The following is a 19,036-nucleotide window of genomic DNA, read 5'->3' on the forward strand; positions in this document are numbered from 1 at the left end:
AGCTTCGAGATTAGGTTGTTTCTTTGAGTTCTTTCTTGTTTCTTGATGTGAGCCTCTATTGCTATATATTTTCCTCTTATTACTGCTTTTGCTGCATCCCATACATTTAGGAAATTGGTGTCCTCCTTGTCATTCAATTCCAAGAATTTTTAATTTCTTCTTTGATCTCCTAATTAGTCCAGTGGTCTTCCAATAGTGTGGTTTTCAATCTCAATGAGGTAGGAGAGTTCCTTGCCTTCTTTTTATGGTTTATTTCTAGTTTGATGCCTTCATGGTCAGAAAAGATAGCTGGTATGATTTCAATCTTGGTGTATCTGTTTTTGTTTGTCTTGTGCCCCAGTATGTGATCAATCCTGGAGAATGATCCGTGTGCGCCTGAGAAAAATGTGTACTCCGTTTTTTGGGGGTTTAGTGTTCTATAGATGTCTGTTAAGCCCAAGCACTCTAGATCCTTATTTAGAGCTTTAGTGTCTTTACTTATTTTTTGTCTTGTTGATCTATCCATTGATGATAGTGGTGTGTTGAAGTCTCCCACTATGTATGTGTTTTCTCTGAAATCTGTTTTCAGAGATGACAATATTTGTCTGATATATTTCAGTGCTCTTTCGTTTGGTGAATATATGTTAATGAGTGTTATTTCTTCTTGAAGTATTGTCCCCTTGATCATAATGTAGTGACCGTTGGGGTCTCTTTTTATCTTTTTGAGTTTGAAATCTGTTTTATCTGATATAAGTATAGCTATTCCTGCTTTCTTTTTTGTTCCATTTGCTTGTAGGATTGTTTTCCATCCTTTAACTTTGAGTCTATTTTTATCTTTTGTAGCTAAATGTGTTTCCTGGAGACAGCAAAAGGTTGGGTTTTGTTTCTTAATCCAGCCTGCAACTCTGTTTCTTTTTATTGAAGAGTTTAGTCCATTTACCTTTAGAGTTAATATTGATATGTTAGCATCTGTATTTGCCATTGTGTTTGTCTTTCCTTTGATTTTATTTATTTATTCTTTTAATAACTTTTTTTGTTGTTGTTGGCCTGCTTTCATTGTTATTCGTCCCTCTGAGGTTCTGGCTTTAGGATTCCTTGTAGTATTTTTTGGAGTTGGGGTTTAGTCATAATGAACTTCCAGAGTTTCTGTTTTTCTGGGAAGGTCCTTATTCTTTCTTCATAGAGGAGGGAGAGCTTTGTGGGATAGAGTATTCTTGGTTGGCATCTGTTTTCTTGGAGTCTGTTGACTATGTCCCTTCACTCTCTCCTTGCCTGTAGTGTTTCTTTGGAGAAGTCTGATGTCAGCCTGATTGGTTTTCCTTTGAATGTTATCTGCTTCTTCCCTCTTGTCAGTTTCATTATTTTTTCCTTGTCCTGGATTCTTGGGAGCTTTACTGTTATGTGTCTTGCTGTATTTTTTCTTTCGTCGTGGAACGTTGGTGTTCTTTTTGCTTCTTGTACATCGATTTTCAGCTCCTTCTTCACATTTGGGAAGTTTTCTTCAATTATCTCCTGGAATATTTTCTCTGTTCCTACATCTCTCTCCTCTCCTTCTGGTATTCCTATAACTCTTATATTTCCTTTCCTCATGGAGTCAGATAATACCCAAAGTTTCTTCGGTCTTTTTCCTTCATACTTCTCTTTCCTTTTCTGTTTTGGTTCTTTTTATTTCTGTGTCTTCAAGAGTACTTATTTGTTCTTCCATTTCATCTATTCTGCTTTCATTGCTTTTCCCAGAGTGCTTTAGTGCCCCCATTAATTCTTTGATCTCCTGCATTTCTTTTTTTTTTTAATTAATAAATTTTATTTTTATATTCCCCATACAATTGCAATCCCCCCATTCTGACCCCAATCCCTCCCCTCCCACCCCCCACCTCCCAAAAAGTGTCTCTGGTTCATAGTTTTGTTGATTTTGATTTTAACTTTCTTATAGTTATTCATTTTCCTGGTCCCTTATTTAAGTTTTCTAGATCCCTGCTATGAGTGAGACCATCCTGTATTTTTGTTTTTCTTTTTGGCTTATTTCACTGAGCATGATCCCTTCCAGCGTCATCCATGTTGCTGCAAATTGCATGTGTTTATCTTTTTTGAATGCTGAGTAATATTCCATGGTATATATGTACCACATCTTCTTGATCCAGTCATCTATTTTTGGGCATTTGGGCTGTTTCCAAAGCTTAGCTATTGTAAACAGTGCTGCTATAAACATAGGGGTGCAGGTGTTCTTTGGAATTGATGTTTCTGTGTTCTTTGGGTAAATACCTAGGAGTGGAATTGCTGGATCCTGTGGAAGCTCTATGTTTAGTAGGTCCAGAAATCTCCACACAGCTCTCCATAGTGGTTGGACCAGTTTGCACTCCCAACAACAGTGCAGAAGAGTTCCTTTTTCTCCACAACCTCGCCAACATTTGTTGTTGCTAGTTTTTTTAATATGTGCCATTCTCACTGGTGTAAGATGGTATCTCATGGTAGTTTTGATTTGCATTTCCCTGATTGCAAGTGATGTTGAACATTTTTTCATATGCCTGTTGGCCATTCGCATTTCCTCTTCAGAGAAGTTTCTTTTTAGTTCCTCTGTCCATTTTTTGACTGGATTATTTTCTTTGTTGTTGTTGAGTCTCATCAGCTCTTTGCAGATTTTTGTGATCAGTCCTTTATCATTAGTGTTGGGTGCAAAAATGTTCTCCCAGTTGGTGGGGTTTCTCTTTGTTTTTGTTATTGTCTCTTTTGCTGTGCAGAAGCTCTTTAATTTGATGTAGTCCCAGCTGTTGATCTTTGCCTTCACTATCACTGCTTTGGGTGATGTGTCTGTAAAGATGTCTTTGATATGCAAATCACGTAGTGTTTCGCCTATGTTTCCTTCTATGTATTTTATGGTTTCAGGTCTTATGTCTAGTTCTTTAATCCATTTTGAGTTGATTTTTGTATATGGTGTGAGGTAGTGGTCAAGCTTCATTCTTTTCCTGCATTTCTTTTACTTCCCTCTTTAGAGACTCAATTTCATTCTTCTGATCATTGATTATTTTTCCCTTATCATTGTTTTCCTTTATGACTTCTGTCATTTTTTTAATCATAGCCATTTTTAATTCTCTTTCTGGAAGGCTCAGAAGTTCTTCCAAGTTACTGTCGTTGCAATCTGGGGAGTGGTTTTCTTTTTGTAGTGTGCTTTTTTCCTGAGGCATTGCTAGGTTGCGTGTGGTTCTTCTAATCCCTACTGTCTGTTTTCTAATTTGCTGTATGCATTGGGACACTGTGTTGCTGGGACAGGCCGGAATCTTGGGTGAACTTCCCAGCTCCCCTCAGGCTCCTCCAGGAGCCATCTGTCGGTTTCAAGCAGTCTTTACTGAAGAAAGGTCCCTGTTCTAGAATGCCGGTGCGGAGACACACTCCCCTGCACTCCTGGTCTGCCCCGGCAGTGGGTTCCCGCTCCCGCTCTGGGCTCAGACTGCAGGCCAGAAGGGGCCTGGCGTGGGTGAACTTCCCAGCTCACCTCTGGCTCCCGAGGGAGCCTTCTGCTGGTTTCAGGCAGTCTTTACTGGAGGAATGTCCCTGTTCTAAAATGGCGATGCGGACGCACTCCCTGCGCGCCGGGTATGCCCCGGCGGTGGGTTCCCACTCTCCCTCTGGGCTCAGACTGCAGGCCAGAAGGGGCCTGGCATGGGTGAACTTCCCAGCTCACCTCTGGCTCCTCCTGGAGCCTTCTGCTGGTTTCAGGCAGTCTTTACTAAAGAAAGGTCCCTATTCTAAAATGGCGATTCAGAGACAGGCACACTCTTCCGTGCGCCCTGTCTGCCCCAACCGTGGGTGCCCACTCCCCCTCTGGGCTGGGACTGCTGGTCAGGAGGGGCCTGGCATGGGCGAACTTCCCAGCTCACCACTGACTCCTCTGGGAGCCTTCTGCCAGTTTCAAGCAGTCTTTACTGAAGAAAGGTCCCTATTCTATGGGGTGTTGGTGATTTTTTTTCTGGTCACTAGGTGGCGCCAGAGATCTCTCCTAGTGTCCTTGGGGAGCTGTTTTTTTCACCCCGTGGGATGGGGAACAGAGTGGGAGTGGTGGGGAAAGCCTCAAGGGCTTTGGGGTGCTGTGTCTGCCTTGTGCCCCACCATCGAGGGGAACCCACGTCCCGAATTTCATGCCCCGGGTCTCAGTTCCAAAGCCCTCAGGTCCAGGACGCGGGCTGTAGCCCTGTTCATTGTCCGCAGAAATGGCTCCTTTTGCACCCCGCTCCCGTGTCCGGGCGCCTGGTTTCTGATTACTCAGTGAGGGACATTCACCTCAGTGAGGGCCCCCGTGCGTCTCCCCGCAAACCTAGGTCGCAGGCACGGGGACCTGGGCAGCCGTGGTCCGCGTTTGCCGCTTTCCTGCACAAGCTTACCGGCTGGCCTGGGGCTGTGTGTAGTTCTCTGGGAGTCTTTGTTTTTCTCTAATGGCGCCTGGAGCCGTTCGCTCACCTCTGTGGCGAATCCTGCAGGGTTCTCCACAGCTCCAGTTCACGGGGTGTGGTGGCTGAAATAGTTCCTTTCCACTCACAGTCCCGCTTGATGTGTAGTTTGTTCTTGCTGGTTGTTTTATTTTTTTTTGTTTTCTCCTCCTTTCTTTTGGTCGGAGCATACTGACTTTATGGTTGGGGGAGGGTAGCAGGGTTCTGAGTTGTCCTCCCTTCTAGTCCTCTTTTATGGCAACTTTCTTCTTCGGGTAGTTTGCTGGAGTCGTCCGTTTATCTTCCATGTCCCAGTTCTCTCTGGGACCTGCCGCTTTTCCTCCCTATTAACTTTTTTTTAATGGGAGATCTTACTCTCTGTGTTTCCTCGCCGCCATGTTGATCCACCACCCCTCCCAAATTTTTTTTAAAGATTTATTTATTTATGCATACAAGAACTGGGGTACAGGCCAGAGGTGTGGGGGGGCAGTGGGAGGATTCACCAGTGACAGAGTGGGGAACAGAACAGGCAGACTGACTGAAAATACACTGCTGAGAGGAGCAGCAGGCAAGATAGGAGAGATCTGCTGTGCCATGTGGGTAGCTCCCTGGCTGGCCAGGGATTGAACTCATGTTGAGGAGGCTGCAGATAGCTTCACAGTGCTGTGCTGAACCCCTTGTGCCACCAGAGAGGCATGCTTCCTAAATTTAGATAAATTTCTGACCATGCATTCATCCCATCCAGCACCTATCCTATTCTTTAAACCTGGCTAACATGCACCCTTTACTATGCTTGTATATCGGGCTTAATCCTCACACTTTTGCATTGTTTTGCATCTGACAGGCTATAGACAACTCCTGGTGGTCCAGGTGCTTCTGAAAACTTAGAATTGTCCCTATTGCATTTGGAACTGTCATGTTATGTTCCTTATTGCCACTGCATGACCACAAAATCCTTCCATAATAAAAACTCCCACCTATAGTCCAGTTTAGCAGAAGTAACCAGATGATTATGATGCCCTATTTTCTCATAGAAATGGAAGGTCAAACTTGACAGTGGGGAAAATGATGCAGCAACAAACTCCATGTCTTTGTCCCACCAGGTGAGCTTTCCCATTTCCTTTCTTTTCTCCTTGGCTTAATAAACCTAGCTATTTTACATTTCAAGGGAAAAGAGCTTCATTACAAAGATAACATCAGAATTACTGACCACCAGATGGTGAAAGCAAGCTGGCATCAAACAGAATTAGCAGATGCTTGTGTGGCAACGATGGACAATCTGACCCTTGCCCGCTCTCCCTGCCATCCCCTTGAAGCTCTAGATAAATAGCCCTGCCCTCTGCCAAAGAGCAGGACAGTGGTCTTTCAGACACTAGTCTGCTGCCTGCCTCAGTTTGTCAACAAATTAAGCTACTGTCCTTCTCCTCAAATTCTGTTTCCTTTTATTGGCTGAGGGAACCAAGACTGGTGGCAAACCAGTCTATAACAGTCTATAACACAACTTGCCTTTGGGTTCTTAGGTTGTTCCCATAACTTAGTTATATAAGCAATATTACAGTGACCACAGGAGTGCATCTGTTCTTTGAAATTAGTGTTTTTCTAAACTGCGTAGATACTGAGGAGTAGAATTGCTGAGTCATACAGAAGATCTATTTTCAATATAAATCTCCATATGGTTTTCCATAGTGGCTGGACCAGTCTAATTCCCACCAACAGTGTACGTACTAGTGTTCCTTTGTATGCACATTCTCACCAATACTTGCTGTTTCTGGCCTTTTTTATATGGGCCATTTCACAGGTGTGAGGTGGTATTCATTGCATGACAGTGGTTTACAACATTTATGATTTAGGCTCACACATTCTTAGATACATGTTACCAACCCACACCACCATCCAAATACCCATAGTCCTTTACCAGAGACCACTGTGCCCCTCCCACCTTTGTTCCCACCCCCCAACTTCCCTTTACTCTAGAGACCTCAATTCTGCAATAATCTTTCTAAGATTTTTATTGCTTTGTTTTGTCAGTTCCTTTGTGTTTTGTTTTGTTTTGTTGTTCTCTATATGCCATATATTGTGAAATTATCCAGTATTTGCCTTTTCCCTTCTGATTTATTTCATTTAGCATAATCCCATTCATTTGTAGCAATGGCAAGATTCATCTTTTTATAGCTGAATACTGTTCCATTATGTATATATACCACATCTTAAGCCACTGCTCTGCCAATGGGCACTTGGGTTGTTTCCATGACTTGTATGTTGTAAATAGAACTGCAATGAATGTAGTGCATATATCCATTAGGATTAGTGATTTTGTATTTTATGAGTAGATGCCAAGGAATGACATATCTATTTTTAATATTTTGAGGAACTTCTATACTGTTTTCTATAGAACTGGACCAGTTCTCACTCCCACCAACAATATATGAGGGTTGCTTTTTATCACATCCTCGGGAACACTTGTTTTTGGTCTTTTTGATATGGGCTATTCTCAACAGGTGTAAAGTGGTATTTCATTGTGGATTTGCTTTGCATCTTCCTGACAATAATAAAAGTATTTTTCATGTGCTTGTTGTTCTTCTGCATTTCTTCTTTAGAGAAGTGCCTGTTTAGCTCTTCTGCCCATTTTTTATTTTTTTGACCATATATTATGTGATTTAATTTTTTTGGTTTTTATTTTATTTTATATAATTTTACATCATTTTTCATTTTTGCACAATCTTGGTTATAGTCCCCATACAATCTTGGTTTCATCTTGGTTATAGTCCCCATACAATTCCCACCCCCCTTATTTTGACTCTTAATTCATCCTCCTCTCCTTCCCCACATAGTGTGTCTCTGGTTCATAGTTGCTTGTTGATTTTGATTTTCACTTTAATATAAGTAGTCTTTTTTCTGGTCCCTTATTTAGATTTTCTAAATTCCTGCTATGAGTGAGACCATCCGGTATTTTTCTTTTTCTTTCTGGCTTATTTCACTAAGCATGATCCCTTCCAGCTCCATCCATGTTGCTGCAAATTGCATGAGTTTATCTTTTTTGATTGCTGAGTAATATTCCATTGTGTATATGTACCACATCTTCTTGATCCAGTCATCTATTTTTGGGCATTTGGGTTGTTTCTATAGCTTAGCTATTGTAAATAGTCTTCTGCCCATTTTTTAAATAGAGTTGTTTGTTTTCTTTTGGTTGAATTGTATGAGTTCATTGTGGATCTTGGATATCAGCCCCTTCTCAGATGAATCATGTGCAAATATTTTCTCTTATTCAGTAGAGTGTCTTTCTATCTTAGTGATAGTTTATTTCACTGTACAAAACCTACTTAGTTTGACATAAACCCAATTGTTTACATTCTTTCTTTTTATTCATGATGGGGATAAATCCACCAAGTCGTCACTAAAACCTATGTCATAGAGTGTTTGCCTGTGTTTTCTTCTATGTATTTTATGGTTTCAGGTCTTACATTCAAGTTTGTTGTCCATTTTGAGTTAATTTTTTTAAAGATTTATTTATTTATTTATACAAGCACTGGATACAGTCAGAAGCGCAGGAGGATGAGAGAATTCACCAGAGGCAGAGTGGAGAGCAGAGCAGGCAGAGTGATGAAATACACTGCTGAGGGAAGCAGCGGGTGGCAGGAGAGGTCTGTGTGCCATGTGGGACCCTTGCCCGGTGGCCGGGGATCAAACCGGTGCAGCAGAGGCTGCAGGCAGCTTCGCAACCCAGTACTCAACCGCTGCACTACTGGGGAGGCCCCATTTTGAGTTAATTTTTATTTATAGTGTGATAGCAGTCTTGATTCACTCTTTTACATGCTGCTGTCCAGGTTTTCCAATACCACTTATTGAGGAGGCATATCTTTCTCCAATATGTACTCTTGGCTCCTTTGTCATAGATTAATTAGTCAAATGGGTATGAGTTTACTTCTGGTCTCTAGATTCTTTTCCATTGGCTTGTGTGTCTATTTTTGTCCTAGTACCATTCTGCTTTGATTATTATAGCTTTGTAATATCGTTTGAAGTCTGGCAATGTGATGCCACCACTCTTCCTCTTTTTTCAGGATTGCTTTGGCTATTTGGGTTTTTTGTGGTCCCATCTGAATTTCAGTAATATTTGATCTATATCTTTTAAGTTTGATAGTGATTGCATTGAATATATATTTTGCTTTGGGTAGGATGGTCATTTTAACAATTTTAATTCTTCCAAAGCATGAGCAGGAATTATCTTTCCATTTCTTCATATTGCCCTCTATTTCTTTTCAAGTCTTGTACTTTTGATAGTATAGGTCCTTCACTTACTTTGTTTAAGCCTAAGTATTTAATTCTTTTTATGTGGTTATAAGCAGGATTGTTTTCTTGATTTCTTCCTTTTCTGCCTCATTGTATGCATATATGAAAGCAATTATTTTTATGTATTGACTTGTAACCTGCCACTTTGCTGAACAATTAGTTGTTCAGTGTAGTCTTCAGGATTTTCTATGTATATTCTCCTGTTATCTGCAAAAATAATATCTTTGCTTTTACTTTTATATCCTTCTCTTGACTAAATGCCTTTATATCCTTTTATATCCTTCCCTGGACTAATGGCTGTAGCTAGGATTTTCAATACTATCTATGTTAAATAGTAGTGATGAAAGTGTATATCCTTGTATAGTAACAGATCTTAGAGGAAAAGTCTTCATTTTTTCACCATTGAGAATGATGTTTACTTGTGGGTTTGTTTTATATGGCTTTATAATTTTGAAGTATTTAGCCCCAGATTTTTAGGATTTTTATCATAAATGAATGTTGAAATTTCTCAAATTCTTTCTTGGCATCTATTGATATGATCATGATTTTTATCTTTCCTTTTGTTGGTATGGTGAATTATGTTGATTAGTTTTCAGATGTTGAACCATCAATGTGTCCCTGGAATTAACCCTACTTGGTCATGTATGAGCCCTTCAATGCATTGTTTTGTTGGGTTTTCTAAGATTTTGTTGAGAATTTTTGCATGTCTATGTTCACTAGGAAATTTGGTCTGTCATTTTCTTTTTTGGTGGTGCATTACCCATTATAAGGGTAATGTGACCTCATAAAATGTGTTTGGAAATATTCCCTTTCTCAGCTGTTTGGAAGAGTTTGAGAAGACAGGTAATAGTTCATCTTTGAACTCAGTACTGGTCCAAAATCCATCTGGTCCTGGATTTTATTTTGGGGAAGACTTTTGTTTAGTTTTAATTTCCTGGCCTGTAATTTTTTTCTGTTCAGGTTTTTTTTTTTATTTCTTCCTATTCAGTCTTGGATTGTTGTATATTTCTAAGAATGTATCCATCTCTTCTAGGTTATTCACCTTATACCCTAAAAATATCCATAGTAACCTCCTAGTCTCTAAATTTCTGATGTGTTTGTTGTAACTTCTCTTTATTATTGATTCTATTTATTTGAATTTTCTCCCTTTTTCTCTTCTGTGTGTTTACCTGGAGATGGTCTATATTATTGTTTCAAAGAACCAGCTTTTTTTCCTTTAATCATTTGGGTTGTCTTTCTTATTTCTACATCATTTCTTTCTGCTCTAAGTTTTATAATTTCCTCCTGAGAGCCACAATAAATGTTCTCTAAGGTTTGTGGCCACTGTTAAAGGCATTGTAGAGATTGAAGCCTAGTGTCAGATTGGTGAGCAGGTGGGAGCTCTTGTTGGTCTCCACAGAGGCAAAGATAAAGGCCAGAACATATTGGTGATCTTCCAATACCACTGAAACAGAGGCAAGTAGTAGGGAAAATGGTCAAGTCATGTAATTCAGGGACAACTTTTTTTTTATTTAATTTAATTTTATATATATTTTACATCATTCTTGCTTTTTGTACAATGCATGCTTTCTCCTCTCAGGTGTAGTCCCCACAAAATTCCCACCACAAATTCACCCATGCACCATCACCATAGTCCCTTGTGTAAGAACACATTCCCTCCCCTGCTTTGATCCCTCTTCCTCCCCATCCCCTGCAGAGTGTCTCTCATTAATAATTGCCTCTTAATTTTGTTTTTTAATTTATTATAATTACTTTTTCTCATGGTCCCTTTTTTGGTTCTCCTACAATCCTCCTATAAGTGAAACCATCTGATATTTTTCTTATTTCTTCCGGCTTATTTCACTGAGCATAATCCCTTCCAGCTCCATCCATGTTGCTGTGAATGGCATGAGTTTATCTTTCTTGATTGTTGAATAGTATTCCATTGTGTGTATATATATATATATATATATATATACACACAGGCACACACATGCATACCACATCTTCTTGACCCAGTCATCTAATTTTGGGCATTTGGGTTGTTTCCATAGCTTCCTATTATAAATAGTGCTGCAATAAACATAGGGGTTCAGGTATCCTTTTGAATTAATGTTTTTGTGTCTTTTGGATATAGGAATGGAATTGCTGAGTCATATGGAAGCTCCATTTTTAGTAGTTTGAGGAACCTCCACGCAGCTTTCGATAATGGTTAGAACAGTTTACATTCCCACCAGCAGGGTAGGAGAATTCCTTTTTCTCCACATCCTCACCAACAATTATTGTTTCCTGTTTTTTTAATATGTGCCATTCTCGCTGGTGTAAGGTGGTATCTCATTGTGGTTTTGATTTTTATTTCCCAATTCAGGGACAAATTTTAATCTACACCAGGAGAAAATAAATATTTAAGAGTCCAGTTTTTCCTCAAGTTTTTTCTCACTATCACACCCCTAAGTTGTCTCTTAGACTTTTTTCTAATTATGTTCCTACTTATATTTTAATGTTTTAAATATACCGTATATCTGTACATCTCACGATTTGAGTTGAGGTTTTGCATCACCAAAACCAGTAGCATACAAATTATTGTGCCGAAGAAGAGCTAAATAGGCAATTCTCCAAAGAAGACAGTCAGATAACCAACAGGCACATGAAAAAAGTGCTCATCATTACTTATCATTGGGGAAATGCAAGGAGATACTACCTCACATCTATGGTAGGCCCATATTAAGAGACCAGAAACAGTAAGTGTGGTGAGGACACAGAGAGCCATACACTGTTGGTGAGAATGTAGACTGGTCCAGTCCCTATAGGAAATATTATGGAAGTTTCTCAAAATAGTAAAATGGACCTAACATATAACCCAGCAATTCCACTCTTAGGTATCTACCCCAGAAATACAAAAACACTAATTCAAAAGAATATATGTACTCCTATATTCATTGCAGCACTATTTACATTAGCCAGTTTGTGAAAACAACCTAAATATCCAAACATAGATGAGTGTATCAGGTATATATACACACACAATGGAATACTATTCAGCTATAAAAAGGAAAAAGTTTAAACCCTTGCCATTTGTAACAACATGGTTGGAACTGGAGGGGATTATTGCTATATGAAATAAGTTAGAAGAAGAAAGACAAATACCAGATGGTGTCATTTATATGTGGAATATAGGCAAACAAAAAAAAGGGTCAAATGAAATGAAATGAAACCAATAACAAATCCTAGAAAACCAGTAGATGGTGGATGTGGCATGGGAACAATACCTGAAGAGGTGAATCATCTACTTCTATATCACAACAATGTTATAAACCTATGTTACCTCAAGAAAAGAAAAAAAAATATCCTGCCAAAATAATGCTTGATATCTTTAGTTTCATATAGAATTATATTGTACAATTTTATTTCAACTCTTATCAGTCGCATTTTCTTTGGCATATCCAATTGTCCAAATAAATCATGAGATGCGACTTGCTCCAGGCAACATGGCGGCGAGGAGATGCTGCGAGTAAGATCTCCCATTAAAAAAAGTTAATAGGGAGGAAAAGCGGCAGGTCCCAGTGAGAACTGGGACACGGAAGATAAACAGACGACTCCAGCAAACTACCCCAAGAAGAAAGTGGCCATAAAAGAGGACTAGAAGGGAGGAAAGCGCAGAACCCTGCTCCCCTCCCCCGCCCACAGAGTCGGCACACTCCGACCAGCAGAGAGGAGGAAAACAACAAACCAAAACGGCCAACAAGAACAAATTACGCAGCAAGCGGGACTGTGAGTGGAAAGGAACTATTTCAGCCACCACACCCCATGAACGGGAGCTGTGGAGAACCCTGCAGGATTCGCCGCGGCGGTGAGCGAACGGCTCCAGGCGCCATTAGAGAAGAACAAAGACCCCAGGAGACACGCACACAGCCCGGGCTGCCAGTAAGCTTGCGCGGAAAAGCTGCGCAATTGGCACGCGGATCGCGGCTGCCCAGGTCCCCGCGCCTGCGACCTAGGCTTGTGGGGAGACGCGCGGAGGCCCTCCTCACTGAGGTGAAAGTCCCTCACTGAGTGAGCAAGAACCAGGCGCCCAGGCACAGGAGTGGTGCAAAAGGCGCCATTCCCACGCCACTGAACTGGGCTACAGCCCGAGTCCTGGACCTGAGAGCTTTGGAACTGAGACCCGGGGCACGAAATTCGGGGCGTGGGTTCTCCACGACGGTGGGGCACAAGGCAGACACAGCACCCCAAAGCCGTTGAGGTTTACCCTACCATTCTCGCTCTGTTCCCTGTCCCACGGGGTGGGGGGAGGTGAAAAACAGCCCCCCCAAGGACAATAGGACAGATCTCTGGCGCCACCTAGCGACCAGAAAAAAAAAAGTCACTAACACCCCATAGAACAGGAAATTTCTTAAGACTGCTTGAAAAGGGCAGAAGGCTTCTGGAGGACCCAGTGGCAAGCTGGGAAGTTAGCCCACGCCAGACCCCTTCCGACCAGCAGTCTGAGCCCACAGAGGGAGCAGGCACCCACGTCCGGGGCAGACCGGGTGCGCAGAAGAGTGTGCCTGAAACCGGAGGCGCAGGGACTGCATCCCGCTTCGCCATTTTAGAACAGGGACATTTCTTCAGTAAAGACTGCCTAAAACCAGCAGAAAGCTCCCCCAGAAGCCAGAGATGGCTCCTGGAGGAGCCAGAGGGGAGCGGAGAAGTTCACCCAAGATGCCAGCCAGTCCGAGCAACACAGTGTCCCAACGCATACGGCAAATTAGAAAACAGACAGTAGGGAGTAGAAGAACCACACGCAACCTAACAAGGCCTCAGGAAAGAAGCACACCACAAAAAGAAAACCACTCCCCAGATTGCAACGACAGCAACTTGGAAGAACTTCTGAGCCTTCCAGAAAGAGAATTTAAAATTGCCATGATTAAAAAAGTGATAGAAGTCATAAAGGAAAACAATGATCAGAAGAAGGAAATTGAGTCCCTAAAGAGGGAAAACAATGGTCAGAAGAATGAAATTGAGTCCCTAAAGAGGGAAGTAAAAGAAATGCAGGAGATCAAAGAATTAATGGAGGAACTAAAGAACTCTGGGAAAAGCAATGAAAGCAGAATAGATGAAATGGAAGAACGAATAAGTACTCTTGAAGACACAGAAATAAAAAGAACCAAAACAGAAAAGGAAAGAGAAGTACGAAGGAAAAAGAATGAAGAAAGACTTCGGGAACTATCTGACTCCATGAGGAAAGGAAATATAAGAGTTATAGGAATTCCAGAAGGAGAGGAGAGAGATGTAGGAACAGAGAAAATATTTTTGAAATAATAAATTTTATTTTTATATTCCCCCATACAACTGCACATGCCCCATTCTGACCCCAATCCCTCCCCTCCCGGCCCCCACCCCCCAAAAAGTGTCTCTGGTTCATAGTTTTTTGTTGATTTTAATTTTCACTTTCTTATAGATATTCTTTTTCCTGATCCCTTATTTAAGTTTTCTAGATTCCTGCTATAAGTGAGACCATCCGGTATTTTTCTTTTTCTTTCTGGCTTATTTCGCTGAGCATGATCCCTTCCAGCGCCATCCATGTTGCTGCAAATTGCATGTGTTTATCTTTTTTGAATGCTGAGTAATATTCCATGGTATATATGTACCACATCTTCTTGATCCAGTCATCTATTTTTGGGCATTTGGACTGTTTCCAAAGCTTAGCTATTGTAAATAGTGCTGCTATAAACATAGGGGTGCAGGTGTTCTTTGGAATTGATGTTTCTGTATCCTTTGGGTAAATACCTAGGAGTGGAATTGCTGGATCATATGGAAGCTCTATGTTTAGTAGGTCCAGAAATCTCCACACAGCTCTCCATAGTGGTTGGACCAGTTTGCATTCCCTCCAACAGTGCAGGAGAGTTCCTTTTTCTCCACAACCTCGCCAACATTTGTTGTTGCTAGTTTTTTTAATATGTGCCATTCTCACTGGTGTAAGATGGTATCTCATGGTAGTTTTGATTTGCATTTCCCTGATGACAAGTGATGTTGAACATTTTTTCATATGCCTGTTGGCCATTTGCATTTCCTCTTCAGAGAAGTTTCTTTTTAGCTCTTCTGCCAATTTTTTGACTGGTTTATTTTCTTTGTTGTTGTTGAGTTTCATCAGCTCTTTGCAGATTTTTGTGATCAGTCCTTTATCATTAGTGTTGGGTGCAAAAATGTTCTCCCAGTTGGTGGGGTTTCTCTTTGTTTTTGTTATTGTCTCTTTTGCTGTGCAGAAGCTCTTTAATTTGATGTAGTCCCAGCTGTTGATCTTTGCCTTCACTATCACTGCTTTGGGTGATGTGTCTGTAAAGACGTCTTTGATATGCAAATCACGTAGTGTTTCACCTATATTTCCTTCTATGTATTTTATGGTTTCAGGTCTTATGTCTAGTTCTTTAATCCATTTTGAGTTGATTTTTGTGTATGGTGTGAGGTAGTGGTCAAGCTTCATTCTTTTGCATGTAGCAACCCAGTTTTCCCAGCACCATTTATTGAACAAACTTTCTTTGCTCCAATGCATAGTCTTTGCTCCTTTGTCAAAGATTAGTTGACCATAAATCTGTGGGTTTATTTCTGTATTTTCTATTCGATTCCATTGGTCTGTGTGTCTGTTCTTGTTCCAATACCATGCAGTTTTGATGATTATGGCTTTGTAGGGTAGTTTGAAGTCCGGGAGTGTGATGCCTCCATTCCCTTCTTTTTTTTTTCAGTAGAACTTTGGCTATTCGGGGTTTTTGGTGATTCCATATGAATTTCATCAATAATTGTTCTATTTCTTTGAAGAATGACATTGAAATTTTGATTGGAATAGCATTGAATCTTTATATTGCTTTTGGTAGGATGGCCATTTTAATAATGTTTATTCTTCCAATCCATGAGCAGGGGATGTCTTTCCATTTCTTTGTGTCTTCTTCTATTTCCTTTAACAGTGTTTTATAATTTTCTTTGTATTGGTCCTTTACCTCTTTTGTTAGATTTATTCCCAAATATTTGATTTTTTTTGTTTCGATAATAAAAGGGATGTTTTTTTTATTTCTTCTTCAGATTTATTGTTTGTGTATAGGAAGGCTACTGACTTTTGCGTGTTGATTTTGTATCCTGCCACTTTACTGAATTGATTGATAAGTTGAATTAGTTTTTCTGTGGAGTTTTTGCGGTTCTCTATGTATATTATCATATCATCTGCAAATAGTGATAGTTTGACTTCTTCTTTTCCTATTTGGATTCCTTGGATGTCTTTCTCTTGTCTTATTGCTCTGGCTAGGACTTCCAGTATTATATTGAAAAGCAGTGGTGAGAGTGGACATCCTTGTCTTGTTCCAGATCTTAATGGAATTGCTTTCAGCTTTTCACCATTGAGGATGATACTGGCTGTTGGCTTGTCATAGATGGCCTTTATGATGTTGAGGTATGTTCCTTGTATCCCAAGAATTTCAAGACTTTTATCATGAATGGGTGTTGCACTTTGTCGAAAGCTTTCTCAGCATCTATTGATATTATCATATGGTTTTTATATTTCTTTTTGTTGATGTGTTGGATAACGTTGATTGATTTTCGGATGTTAAACCATCCTTGTGTCCCTGGAATGAATCCTACTTGGTCGTGGTGAATTATCTTATGGATACATTGTTGGATTCTGATAGCTAAAATTTTATTGAGGATTTTTGCATCAGTGTTCATTAGGGAGATTGGCCTGTAGTTTTCCTTTTTTGTGTTGTCCTTATTCGGTTTTGGTATTAGTGTAATGTTGGCTTCATAGAACGTGTTTGGTATTGTCCCTTCCTTCTCAATTTTTTGGAAGAGTTTGTGAAGGATAGGCACTAATTCGTCTCTGAATGTTTGGTAGAATTCATTTGTAAATCTATCAGGTCCTGGGCTTTTGTTTTTGGGAAGGTTTTTGATTACCATTTCAATTTCGCTGCTTGTAATTGGTCTGTTTAGGTGTTCTATTTCTTCTTTATCTAGCTTTGGGTGATTGTAGAGTTGTAGGAATTTGTCCATCTCCTCTAGATTGTTGAACTTGTTTCCATATAACTGTTCATAGTAGTTACTGATTATTCTTTTGATTTCTGCTGTGTCCGATGTGATTTCTCCTCTTTCATTTATGATCCTGTTTATTTGTGCTTTCTCCCTTTTTTCCTTTGTGAGTCTGGCTAGGGGTTTGTCTATTTTATTGATTTTTTTCAAAGAACCAGCTCTTGGTTTCATTGATCTTTTGGATTGTTTTTTTAGTTTCAATTTCATTTATTTCTGCTTTGGTTTTTATTATTTCTTTTCTTCTACTGGTTTTGGGGGTTTTTTGTTGTTCTTTTTCTAGATCTCTGAGCTTCGAGATTAGGTTGTTTCTTTGAGTTCTTTCTTGTTTTTTGATGTGAGCTTCTATTGCTATATATTTTCCTCTTATTACTGCTTTTGCTGCATCCCATACATTTAGGATATTAGTGTCCTCCTTGTCATTCAATTCAAAGAATTTTTTAATTTCTTCTTTGATCTCCTCGTTAGCCCAGTGGTCTTCCAGTAGTGTGGTTTTTAATCTCCATGAGGTAGGATAGTTCCTTGCCTTCTTTTTATGGTTTATTTCTAGTTTGATGCCTTCATGGTCAGAAAAAAAGGTTGGTATGATTTCATTCTTGGTGTATCTGTTTTTGTTTGTCTTGTGCCCCAGTATGTGATCAATCCTGGAGAATGATCCATGTGCGCTTGAGAAAAATGTGTACTCCGTTTTTTTTGGGTTTAGTGTTCTATAGATGTCTGTTAAGCCCAAATACTCTAGGTCCTTATTTAGAGCTTTAGTTTCTTTACTTATTTTTGTCTTGTTGATCTATCCATTGTTGATAGTGGTGTGTTGAAGTCTCCACTACGTATGTGTTTTCTCTGATGTCTGTTTTCAGAGAGGACAACAGTTGTCTGATATATTTTGGTGCTCCTTCGTTTGGTGAGTATATGTTAATGAGTGTTATTTCTTCTTGAAGTATTGTCCCCTTGATCATAATGTAGTGACCACTGGGATCTCTTTTATTTTTTTGAGTTTGAAGTCTGTTTTATCTGATATAAGTATAGCTGTTCCTGCTTCTTTTTTGGTCCATTTGCTTGTAGGATTGTTTTCCATCCTTTAACTTTAAGCCTATTTTTATCTTTTGTAGCTAAATGTGTTTCCTGGAGACAGCAAAAGGTTGGGTTTTGTTTCTTAATCCAGGCTGCAACTCTCTGTCTTTTTATTGAAGAGTTTAGTCCATTTACATTTAGAGTTAATATTGATATGTTAGCATCTGTATTTGCCATTGTGTTTGTCTTTCCTTTGATTTTATTTATTTATTCTTTTAATAACTTTTTTTTTTTTGGTCTTCTTTCGTTGTTATTCATCCCTCTGAGGTTCTGGCTTTAGGATTCCTTGTAGTAATTTTTGGAGTGGGGGTTTAGTCGTAATGAAATTCCGGAGTTTCTCTTTGTCTGGAAAGGTCCATATTCTTTCTTCAAAGAAGAAGGAGAGCTTTGCAGGATAGAGTATTCTTGGTTGGCATCTGTTTTCTTGGAGTCTGTTGACTATGTCCCTCCACTCTCTCCTTGCCCGTAGTGTTTCTTCAGAGAAGTCTGATGTCAGCCTGATTGGTTTTCCTTTGAATGTTATCTGTTTCTTCCCTCTTGTCAGCTTCATCATTTTTTCCTTGTCCTGGATTCTTGGGAGCTTTACTATTATGTGTCTTGCTGTGTTTTTCCTTTTGTTGTGGAAGTTTGGTGTTCTTCTTGCTTCTTGTATATCAATTTTCAGCTCCTTCTTCGCATTTGGGAAGTTCTCTTCAATTATCTCCTGGAATATTTTCTCTGTTACTACATCTCTCTCCCTCTCCTTCTGGAATTCCTATAACTCTTATATTTCCTTTCCTCATGGAGTCAGATAGTTTCCCGAAGTCTTTCTTCGTTCTTTTTCCTTCGTACTTCTCTTTCCTTTTCTGTTTTGGTTCTTTTTATTTCTGTGTCTTCGAGAGTACTTATTCGTTCTTCCATTTCATCTATTCTGCTTTCATTGCTTTTCCCAGAGTTCTTTAGTTCCTCCATTAATTCTTTGATCTCTTGCATTTCTTTTCCTTCCCTCTTTAGGGACTCAATTTCATTCTTCTGACCATTGTTTTCCCTTTTAGGACTCAATTTCATTCTTCTGACCATTGTTTCCCTCTTTAGGGACTCAATTTCCTTCTTCTGATCATTGTTTTCCTTTATGACTTCTGCCACTTTTTAATCAGGGCAATTTTAAATTCTCTTTCTGGAAGGCTCAGAAAAGTTCTTCAAGTTGATGTCGTTGCAATCTGGGGAGTGGTTTTCTTTTTGTGGGTGTGCTTCTTTCCTGAGGCGTTGTTAGG

The sequence above is a fragment of the Talpa occidentalis genome, unplaced genomic scaffold (assembly GCF_014898055.3).
Source record: "Talpa occidentalis isolate TD23 unplaced genomic scaffold, MPIMG_talOcc4v2.1 talOcc4.12, whole genome shotgun sequence".
In the NCBI taxonomy this organism is placed as follows: Eukaryota; Metazoa; Chordata; class Mammalia; order Eulipotyphla; family Talpidae; genus Talpa; species Talpa occidentalis.